Source organism: Lactuca virosa, chromosome 3, assembly GCF_052849685.1.
Source record: "Lactuca virosa cultivar CGN04683 chromosome 3, Lactuca_virosa_CGN04683_v6, whole genome shotgun sequence".
In the NCBI taxonomy this organism is placed as follows: Eukaryota; Viridiplantae; Streptophyta; class Magnoliopsida; order Asterales; family Asteraceae; genus Lactuca; species Lactuca virosa.
In genome coordinates, this window is record NC_136428.1 from 342,773,371 (window position 1) to 342,785,681 (window position 12,311).

The following is a 12,311-nucleotide window of genomic DNA, read 5'->3' on the forward strand; positions in this document are numbered from 1 at the left end:
CTAGTTAGGGGAATAAAGCAGGGACTTCTTATGCAGCTGATGACGGAGAGTGGGTTGGTGATTACCCTAGGGCAAGCCTAGGATGAGATTAGCATAAGATCAGCAGTAGTAGTAGAAGGGACTTGGTGGAGTCGAGGCAGTACTTGAGGAAAGTACGGATAGATGTGGAAGGTAGTATGGGCCCGTACTACTGAAAGCAGAGGATCCATACTCGAATCAAGGAAGGCTGAGATGAACCCAGGGAACTTGTAGTGTGTGAGATCCCTCGAGTTTGGATGAGTATTGTGATGTTAGTGATGGTATGTTGTCGAGTATAGTGACGCTACGTGGTAGACCAGATGGTAGTTCTGGTGTCGACGAGGGATCAGGCTCGGACTCTGGAGTCGGGCGGATTGATGATCAGATGAGGGAGTTCATTCCATCTGAGAATTTCACGTGGTATCATTGAACAGACTCCTGTGATCCTCAGTGTGATCAAGGAGGGCATTATAGATATTTGTGATGAGAGGCCGAGTGCATTCTGCACTGAGATAGCAGTCATGATAGAGACCCGTACGTTGATGTTTCGGGAATTCAGAGTTTGTGAGGCTTCAGATTGTCATGGGGGTTAGGGACCTTATTGTTAGCAGCAGATGGTTGGCAGATGTCACCAACACTTTTCGTACCAGACGTTGTCTCGAAAAGAGACAAGATCTGACTTACTTCCTGTCTCCTGAGGGATAGAGCACAAGATTGATAGGAAGAGGTTGGTAGTAAGTTGAGTGATAATGCGGTTAATGCTATGTCATGGGATGACTTTTAGACCAGATTCTAGGCAGAGTGTGCCCAGGCGATTGAGGCGCAGCAGTTGGCGCAATAGTGTTAGATCTCCACAAGACGACTGAGACTGTGGTAGAGATCACCGCCAAGTCTCGGGAAAGAGCTTATATGGTACCACAGTATGCAGCAGATGAGGAAATGAAGAAGGTAAGTTATCAGAACATACTGTAGAATGATAGCAGGGAGATTGTGAGTATCTCGGGGTGCAAGACCCTGAATGATATGACTTCTAGAGCTCGAGAGCGGTATATTGACTTAGAGCACACTAGGAAGAGGGAACCAGATCAGTTGCTTATAATGAGGGGTCTCGGGAGGAGACCGTAGATTTCAGATCAGCTTCTGAGAGGCCAGCAGGGTTAGATTCGGTGCAGTACTTGCAGGAAACTGCACAAGGGAGCCTTTTGTTCCAAGGGTTGAGTAAGTGTAACCCTGAGTTATCCTCGGTTTGTGTCTGAATTATATTTTCAAGAGATGTCATATGCCAGTTGCATACCGAGAAGCATTATCGAATAGTGATAAAGCAATTCCCCAGATTACGGAATTGGGAAAGTACAGCGTCATCTTGGTTTATTCCAAGACTGAGGAGCAGCACGAGAAGCACCTGAGGGAGGTGCTAGAGACTTTGAGGAGGGAGAGAATTTTTGCAAGGTCCCCAAATTATGAGTTCTGGTTGCGCGGGGTGCAATTCCTTGGGCGCCCTGTCAACCAGAAGGGTGTACTAGTCGATCCGGCCAAGATAGGGGCCGTGATGCAGTAGGGGATTCCGAGGTCTCCAATTGAGATTCAGAGCTTCCTGGGTCTAGCGGGTTATTACCGGAGATTTATTCGGGTTCTTGGAGGTGGTGTGATCTTTTGGACTGACTAGTATTGAAACACTAGCAATGGTAAGCGTGGTTTCAGCAGATTGGTCATAGAATGTAAGAAGGATTGAGAATCCTTCTAGTATTGTGTGCTGTAAGACGTTAGTAGAATCAAAGTGGGGAAGAATCATCCAAGGATTTAGAAGTAGGAGCAGTTTTGAAACTGGGATAAGTTTCGCATCTTTGTTTGTAAGGAAGACAGCCCAAACAGCTGTATGGTTCGAGGATAGTGTAAGATGGAAGTTCGGAAAAACTTGCCAATAAGGAGATCGCGTTCCCGTAATGTTTGCTAGCAAGCCTTAGGGAATCAGGTTGGGGATTCCAGTCAGGACATGAGTTCAGTTGAGGGCGGGTCAAGCACGTGTTCGATCCAGTATGGAAAGTGTTGTACGTCTGCGAGTGTAGCCGTAGCATTCACTAGCAGCCAGATAGTGTTAGAGTGTTGTAAGTCTGCGGGTGTAGCCGTAGCATTCACTAGCAGCCAGATAGTGTTAGAGTGTTGTAAGTCTGCGGGTGTAGTCGTAGCATTCACTAGCAGCCAGATGGTGAAAGAGAGTTGTAAGTCTGCGGGTGTAGCTGTAGCATTCACTAGCAGTCGGATAGTATTAGAGTGTTGTAAGTATGCGGGAGTAGCCGTAGCATTCACTAGCAGCCAGATGGTGAAAGAGTGTTGTAAGTCTACGAGTGTAGCCGTGACATTCACTAGGTTGGTAGATAGCGTGAGTGCGTTGTTAGGACGCGAAAAGAACAGTAGTACCCACCATTTCGGGTGTAGCAGTAAGGAGATGGAAATCCACGGATTGGATTTCGGAATTACCTAGGCGGATTAGACCTGGTTAAGCCAGTGATAAGATTGTAGAAGTGCCATTACAGTTATGAGAGCAAGGAAGCAGGGGGCTGCTTAAGGTCATTTATAACATGAGGTTACCAATGGTCATGTAGCAATCACTTTTAGCCTTGGGTTTGGTGACGTCAGGATTCGACGTATGGACTCGATCAGTTAGATCATAAAGTTATTAGAGCCTCAGTGGCATGGTAACTAGTGGCAACTAGTTCTAGAGAAGGAATTTGTTCAGAAGTTATGTGAGGCGACTAAGTGGGAGTCCTTTGACTCCGCAACAGGGCCGGAACCCGGTATTTCAGATGATTGGCGAAAAATTGAGACCAGGTAGGTCTCGGTAGATGTTAGAAAGCAGCCATGTGGCAACATACAGTTTCAGGCAGTTTAGTGTTTCAGGCAGTCAGTGTTTCAGGCAGTTCAGTGTTTTCAGGCAGATCAGTGTTTCAGACAGTTTTGGGTCTCCAACAGTGATGGTATTTAAGGATCTCATGTATGATAAGCGTAACAGATTGCTGAGTAATGCTTAGTCAACCACCGCAGGGTTCATCTATAATGATTTAGTATGAGTGGTCTGTCAGGGATTCAGACCATCTCGAGACAATAGATTTCAGACGGAGTAGATGTGATCTTGTTGCAAGGAATTCATTCATCTGCAGAATTTAGGGCCTTGCGAAGGATGGTCATGGCTACCTTGGGGAAGACAAGGGGTGCCCAGGATTGTGGCCATGTTATTTGAGTGGTTTGGCGTGTAAGGAATGGTAAGAAATGATTTCGAGGACGAAATCCAATTTAAGTGGGGGAGAGTTGTAATACCCCGTTTATTAAATGAATAAATAGATAAAGTTGATGAATGGATAGTAGCCCTAAAATCAATAATTTTATAATAAGAGTTGGTCTCGAGGAGTTAATTGTTACAATATTAGAAGTTGGGGGTTAAAAGTGTGAGTTTCAGATTAGTTTTGTAAGTATTTAAGAAGGCAGGGACTAATTGGTAATTTATGGGACTTCTTTTGAAAAGATTTTTGAGGTTAAGGGGCTAATTGGTAAATTCCGGAGTTTATTTGTATAGAATTTCAGAAGATGGGGTTAAAAAGGTAAAATAGGAACTTAGATTGAAAGGAATGTAAGAAGGAGGGGCTGGAATTGTAATTATGGGAAAGTTTCTATTTGGTTAGGGTATATAACTCGTGAAATCCTAACCCTAGGGCATGTGTTGCAGCCGCCAACCCCCTAAGCATTGGTCGCCATTTCCCCACCCTCCTCCTTCACCTCCGATAGCCGCCATCACCGGAGGACGTCCAGCCGCCACCATCTCCGTTGTAGCCAGAAGTCGGGTTGCCGAGAATAGCCGCTTAGACCGATAATGTGTTCGGGAAGGACCGGTCGAGAGGCTGATGTCGGGCCTCGGCGTTGTAACCTCCACCAGTCGACTGCTTCATCAAGTGCGCTGCCGCCATCCTGTTTTTCGATCTCCGGTCGCCGCTCCGTCCCACAGCAGATAGCCACCGCGCCACCTTCCTTTATCAGTGCTCCGGTCAAAGTCCTCCTCCCCAAGGCGGATCAGGTGCGTTTGCGTCGTGTGTTGATAAGCCGAGACTCAAGGAAACTCGCCACCACCGTGAGGTGGTGGCTGTTGATGCAAACCACCACCTGCCGCCGCCGTGTAACCTTCCTCCTCTTGCCACCACCAGCCACCTCTACGAGTTTATGTATGGGTGTGTAACCTAGTAGACCAGTTGTATTTGATTTTCATAAGGTTGTGGTGGTTTGTTTAGCCGGAAAATGAGAACAGCCACCACCACCACCGTGAGGTGGTGGCTGCCGCCAAGCGCCACCGCCGGCCACCATGGTGTGGCTGTGTGTGTGTGTGTTAGTTAGTGTGTGTGTGTGTTTATGCTTGGATTAAACATTGTAATTGTAATTAGCTTTGGTTAATAATAAAAATAATGATAACCACCACCGTAAGGTGGTGGCCGCCGCCGTGAGCCGCCATTGACCACCACTACCTGAGGTGGTAGTGGGTGGTGCCCCACAAGCAAAACCCTAATGGACCTAGCCAAAACCCTAATGGGCTTAAAGATTAATTTTGGGCCTATTGGGCCATGTTTGAGTGGAAGCCCTAATTAGGGTTTAGAAAACCCTAATTGTGAGTAATTGGGCCTTATACTTATTGGTCCCACTTTTGGGCTATTGAGATTGGATTGTGTATTAAGCCCAATTTCTCCATATCATTGATCTAGTAGAGTAAAGGACTTAATGGATTAAGTCCTTAATGGGTTAAGTAAGAAACACTTAACCCTTATCGTCATTTTATGTGAAACCCTAGTTTCACTTGGGCCTTAAGTTGGGCCTTTCGATTGGGTTTTGGTAATTGGTTTATTAATGGGCCATCCAAGAATAATCAAATGGACTAGAGTAATTAGTTGGGCTTTAGGGTAAGGCACATATGAAGGATTGGGCCCAATTTGGAAAACTGGGCCATTGATGGGCCATAGTTTGGGCCTAGATGGTTGTATGATATTGGGCCCTTAGAATGAGACATGTTGGATTGGACTGAACAATTGGGCCTTAAGGGAAGTCCATGTAGAGGTTTGGGCCCAATTTGGAAAGTTGGGCCATATGGATTGGGCCTTGGGCTTGGGTAAGCCAAGCTAGGGGTAATGTAGTAATTATCCAAAGTATGTATTTATAGTTATGTAGTGGAACCCAATTATTAATTGGGTGTTATTTTGATATTGACAGATCGGGAATCTGTCATCCAGCAGCTATGGTTTTGTTAGCAGGACTTCAGCAGTGTGAGGTGATTTTCCTTCCAATAGGAACGGGTCTACGACCACAATGCCGGCCCATTTAGATGATAGTAGTCCGGACTTCGGTCCGATGCCGGGCGGGGCCCGATGCAGTAGTATGTATGCTTGATGTCTTCGTGATTCATGCATGTTTGTGATATGTGTTATATGATCCGGACTTCGGTCCGATGCAGTATGTGATTATGCTATATATGTCCTTGTTTGTGACATCCCCAATTTCACGGCCAGAAAAGACCGATTTAATTTATGCTTTTAAAATAATTTCAGAGTAATCATTTGATTAAAAGTGTTGCGGAATTGGTCCCCAAAACAAAACATGATAAAAGTTTGTCAAAACCTTTCTTTAAGAAATATATAATTTCCTTTTATATCAAAACTTCGGGATGTCATGTTTCGATACAGATCAAAAGCATAAACAAGACATTATAAGCCTTACATCAGTTATTTACAACTACTGGCCTATAATCCAAAAATCACTCATTGTCATCATCCGACTATGCTCGGGGTCCACTACCTGTAATATAAAAAGCTGAGTGGGTCAGGCTTGGAAGCCTGGTGAGCATATAGGGTTTTCAAACCACAATACATAAATTTATTATGCTTAAACATCAATCAATCAACCAAATTAACCCTAATTACCCATTCCCGTTATCCTCACCTTACGTCCCTAAAACAACTATCACAAGGGACCTAACTTAAGGATTTTCACTAGGGGTGACAACAATGCTTCGGGGGTTCCTCAACAATTTATGTCAAATAAGGCAACCAACGGGGTGACAACATTGCTTTCCTCAGCAATTTATGTCAAACCAGACATCCTAATATAAAACAACCAATAAGGTGACAACATTGCTTTCCTCAGCAATTTATGTCAAATAAGACAACCAATAGGGTGACAACATTGCTTTCTTCAGCAATTTATGTCAAATAAGACAAACATTGGGGTGACAACATTACTTTCCCTCAGCAATTTATGTCAAATAAAACAAACATCGGGGTGACAACATTGCTTTCCTTCAGCAATTTATGTCAAATAAAACAAACACCTGGGTGTCAACATTGCTTTCCCTCAGCAATTTATGTCAAAAGGGTGACAACATTGCTTTTCCCTCAACAATTTATGTCAAAAGGGTGACAACATTGCTTTTCCCTCAGCAATTTATGTCAAATAGGCACGAAGTCACATCGTCGCCAAGGTTTATACAACAGGCACTACGTCTCATAGTCGCCAGGGTTTATCTAATAGGCACGAAGTCACATCGTCGCCAAGGTTTACATAACAGGCACTACGTCACATAGTCGCCAACGTACTAAATACATAGCTACCAACGTACATCTATACTGTACTAAATTCATAGCTACCAACGTACATCTATATTGTACTAAATTCATAGCTACCAACGTACATCTATACTGTACTTTTATCCCTCCTACTTTATCTACCCATGTTTTACCCAACATATTTGAAGATAAAATATTTATACATTTTAAATCATTTTAAACATGTATAAAACATTCATTCAACATCCATCTCAAATAAACAAACAACATATATACACATATCACGTATTTTATATAAAATACTTCATATCTATGTGTAAGATGAAAGTGACTACACACTCACCTGATTTAATGAAAATCGGGCAGCAATTCGTTTCCTAAAACGATCGTTTCTAATAAAACCGGGAGTTTTATTGAGAAACCGGGTTCTGCGAAGGGTCGGGCTTCGAAACCGAAAAGATAAATTTTCCTGGCTTCTCGGGCACTTCGTGGCGTATTCTGGGGGTCATAATTGATACCGGGGCTTCGAGGGAAGTTGAAATGAAAGAAATATTGAAAAAATGGCTAAAAATGACAGATTTTCAAAGTATACCCGGGAGGTCTCGCACCCTCCTATTTATAGGGGCGAGCCTCCTAATCCAACGGCTGAGAAGCCTCCAGGTGTCGCAGATCCGAAGCTCGCAGGGGATGGCTCGCACGAGGGCTGCATGTGCGAAGGGGCTGCTGGCTTCTTGTGATTGGACCGAAGCCTAGGTCCGAAGTAGGGCATCCGTGGCAGCCTTGCGAGGGTTCGACCATGTGCTAAGAGGGTACGTGTCGCATCTCTACTGGACCACTTCGGATCAGCTCCCCGGTTCGGATGACTCAGCAACTTTCTTGGACACGCGTCAGATTGCGAAGCGAGGACACGTGGCCGAAGTCCACGTGTGCGAAAATTCCCGGTTTTGACATTATTCCTCGATTTTCGCGCCAAAACTTCTAAAATCCATAACTTTCACATACGAGCTCCGTTTTTGACGTTCTTTATATGCACGCGTAGGTAAAATTACGCTCTACAACTTTCTTTTAGACTTCTTCGGCTAATTTTGACTTTAATTTTTATATTATTATTTTTAACAGACCGGGACAGGAAATCCGTTAAAAATTCATAACTTCTTCATCTGACGCGTGTCCTTCGATTCTCGTTTAGGTCGTATCGGCTAATGACGAGACCTTCGATTCTCGTTTAGGTCGTATCGGCTAAAAATCACTTGATCTAAAATTTGAGTTTTTAGATGTCTACTACTAAGCTGAAACTTCGAAAAATCATAACTTCCTCATACGAAGTCAGATTTGGGCGTTCTTTTTATCGAACTTCTCGGTTTAACGAATACTACGAGTTTCGTTTAGATTACTAAGGCTAAAAAGTAGTTTATCAAAAACTCACTTTTTACGACATTCGGCACCGTGCCGGTTTGTCGCGAAACTTCGACAGGTCATAACTTCTTCGTTATAACTCGGATTTCGGCATTCTTTATATATCCGGAAACCTTGAGACATATACTACAACTTGGATAAGATTAATCCTTATAAATAATCTTCCATCAAAAAGTCGTTTTTGATGTTTATCGTCTCTAAATTGACTAGCCCGGATCTACGGGCGTTACATTGTTATGTTATGTTCAATTTATTACGGACTTCGGTCTGATGCCGAGCGGGACCCGATGCAGCGGGCGGGGCCCTAGTTAGTTCCGGACTCCGGTCTGATGCAGTGGGCAAGGCCCTAGTTAGTTCCAGACTTCGGTCCGATGTAGTGGGCAAGGCCCTAGTCAGTTCCGGACTTCGGTCCGATGCAGTGGGCAAGGCCCAAGTCAGTTCCGGACTTTGGTCCGATGCAGTGGGCAAGGCCCAGTATGTGCTTTATATGTTATTGTATGGTATGTGGTAGTTTGTGGGAGCTCACTAAGCTTCGTGCTTACAGTTTCAGTTTTGGTTTCAGGTACTCAGTTTCCAAAAGAGGAGCTCGGGAAGATTGCAGTGCACACACCATCTGTTCAGCCTGGGATGTTTATACTCTGATATTTTGACAATTGTTATGATATTTTGAGATACACTTTTTATGATTTTTATATGATGTTCGATGACTATGGTTTTATTATTAAATTAAAACGAAATTTTTAGACTGTATTTTTAGGATGTTACACAATAAACAGGTACTCCCCGAGCTTTTGAGAAGATGGAGCCCCTTTGAGTCATAACTTTTGTATTTTGTTGTAACTATTTTGGTGTCAATATACAGAGATTGAATATATGTAAATATTTATACTTTTTAAATACAATGGTTTTTTGTACTTTGATTACTATGATGCATATGTTGTGATACTACAAATGAAGTCCTCCACCCCCGGATGTTTCCGCCGTCTGGTTTGGGGGTGTGACATTATATTTAAAAAATCCAAAATTTTGATTTATTATGTAGTTTTTAGACATTTCTATTAATATTTACAATAACACAAAAAATTAAACATAAAATGAGATTGATAAGATTACGATCATGTCCTTAATGAATTAGTTTTTATATAACGCTCCACTTTTAATTCTAGAGTTCTCGGGAAACTATGAGTTCTCAACCGATCTCACCCTTATATATATAGAGGAATGATCATTGAGAACTCATAGTTTCCCGAGAATTCGAGAACTAAAAGTGGAGCGTTAGATCAAAAAAACTGAAGGCTAAGATTAAAGGTGGCAGTTATGTAATTGTGAAGAATTTTAATGGCATATTTGGTTTTTTAAAACAAATGATAAGGGTATTTTAGGTATAAAAAAACAATTTCTACAAATTAGCTTAATTAATCGTATCTCTCTTTTTCTCACACAGTTCTCACAGCCTCAAAAAAATCGACGTCGTCTCCTCTTCTCTTACCATCACCTACGATTGATCTCCGGCTCATCTCCGACGACCGATTCAAATCTCCAACGTCTTCTCGCCGTGCACCGATGCCACCATACAGAGATCGGACGGTCTCACTTTCGGAATCGTTTTTGCGGCAAGGACTGCGTTTTTCTTCAACAGCTCGGTTCAGTTGTCACCTTTCGATATGAGGCTTTCTCTTTCAAACTCACAACTCGCTGTCTTTCACCCCAAAGTGGATGAGATCTCTCTTCTCACGGTCAACAACATTACTTTTACGTCGGTAATTTTTCAATTTTGTCGATTTTAATTGCGATTATATAATAAATTGTGTGGATTGAATCGTCGATTCTGCTCACGTAAGCTACAATTTCAATTTTTTTCAATTTTTGACCAAATACATGTTTCCGATGAGTCGGATGCCTAAAATCAACGGAGATTGGCCGGCGATAACAGATATGCTTAAGCAGAATCGACGATTAATGGTGTTTACTTCCAAATCGGAAAAAGAGGCATCACAGATATAGTAATCGTGGATCTGTTTGACAGTTCCTTTGCCGATATGTGCCTCATCCACGTTAGTTCTGCCTCCTTCGAATCCTCACCTGCCGATCTCACCTACCGTAATCGGTTCCTCCTCCGTGATGATTCCGAAGCCATGGGCGTACCTGGTCTCCTCGTCCTCCCTCAGTCGTTCAAGGCAGGGATATAGTAATCAAGGTGATATTTCCTTTTTTACTTTCATTTGATTAATTATCAGTCCAATTGCTAGTCCAGTATACGATTTCCTTTGTTGAAATTATATTTACTGAAAGAAGTATTGAAATCGATTGATTGATTCATTGCAGTCATTTGTTATTAAATAACTTTACGTATGAACGAAAGCACGTGCTAGAGGGGAAGGCACCTCTTCTAGTTCAGCAACCTAATTCCTCTGGAATGAGTGATTCTGGTCTCAATGGAATACCTTCTGCAGATAATACTGCAAACAATGACGATGATTCTTTTGACATGTTTGCTGAATATGATAATAAATCTAATGTTGATCCATCGACTGGTAAGCAGACATGTAGTTTTTTCATTTTTTCCTTCAGATGGTTTGTTACAATATTGCCCCTCAATTCTGTTTTCACTTGCAGGCATTGGATCTACAGAAAACGATTATGTATTTGATGAGTCTTCAGGGTATGCATCTCTTTTTGTTTTCCATTGAGATTTATAATTAGTAAAAAAAACATCTTATTGTTTCTTCATTGGCTTTATGGACAGATGGAGGAGCTTGACTTGACTGTGTTGTGGTATGTAATATGTGAATTTTAAGTGGCTATGGTTACACTCTATCCATTCCATTTGGTATGATCTATTCAATTAGCTTCTATGATTGACTGATGTGCTTGTGAATTCTATGAGATATTGTGAAGAACTTAGATTTCTTAAAGTACTAACTCTTTTCAGATTGAATCTGAATAACTCAAAATAACAAGTTTTTTTTATCTGATGTGTTTTCAAGGTCAATGTCGGAAGATTCACCTGGAATGAGTGTATTACCACAAGATGTAATGAATTTGATGATGAAGATTGCAAATCATGAACCTAAAAACTGGATACACCAAATCAGGCCTGTAATGTAAGCTTTTCCCTAGTTTCAATATAAATTCACAAAATTAACTAGTTTCAATCATATGATTCACATATAAATCACATATGAATTATATGTAATTCACATGTAATTCACATATGAATTACATCTGATTCACAAGTAAATCACATGTAATTCACATATGAATTACATGTAAATCACATATGAATTACATGTGATTCACATATAAATAACATGTAATTCACATATGAATTACATCTGATTCACAAGTAAATCACATGTAATTCACATATGAATTACATGTAAATCACATATGAATTACATGTGATTCACATATAAATAACATGTAATTCACATATGAATTACATGTGATTCACATGTAAATCACATATGAATTAAATGAGATTCACATGTAAATCACATGTAATTCACATGTAAATCACATATAAATTAAATGTGATTCACATATAATTCACATGTAATTCACATATGAATTACATGTGATTCACATGTAATTCACATATGAATCACATATGAATTACATGTGATTCACATGTAATTCACATATGAATTACATGTGAATCACATGTAAATCACATGTAATTTACATGTGAATTACATGAGATTCACATGTAATTCACATATGCATCACTTGTAATTCATATGTGAATCGCATGTGATTTATATGTTAATCACATATGTATTTTTGTGAGTGTTTTTGCATCAATTATTTTTTTTTTTAATTTTCTTGTAGAATTGGAAGAAATTGTGGTGAATATTGAAGAGGTGAAAAATGATAAATTGAAGAAAAATATGGAAATATTGACACGAAGACATAAAAACGCTTTGAAATTTTTTACATTTTTTTGTTTTTAATATTTTTTTGTATCGAATAAAATATTTATTTTATTGTGTTTATAGATCAGTAAATAAAATGAGTTTTCTTATGATTTCCTTTACAAATATTATAATATATGAAATATGCATATAAATATCTGTAAAAATATGCATAAATGTACCAAAAATGTTGATTTTTTTGGTTAAAAATTTATAGTATTTTTTAAATATTCCAGTTTTTTTTTTTTTTTTTTTTTTTTTTTTAATTTTATTGATTTGTAAATGCTTTTAATAAAAATTACAGTTTTTTTTTAATTTCAAATTTTTTTTCAAAAATTCATGTTTTCTATAAAAAATTAAAAAATATGCA

General features: G+C 40.3%; 1 long non-coding RNA gene across 1 annotated transcript; it reads left to right on the plus strand.

The window, feature by feature from the left end:
- The first annotated feature begins 9,455 nt into the window (after nt 1–9,455).
- LOC145167502 (uncharacterized) lies at nt 9,456–12,051 on the plus strand. Its single transcript, XR_013741203.1, has 6 exons — nt 9,456–10,224; nt 10,353–10,561; nt 10,644–10,689; nt 10,774–10,802; nt 11,015–11,131; nt 11,859–12,051. It is a non-coding gene; the product is annotated as an uncharacterized LOC145167502 (long non-coding RNA).
- Nucleotides 12,052–12,311: the final 260 nt, after the last annotated feature.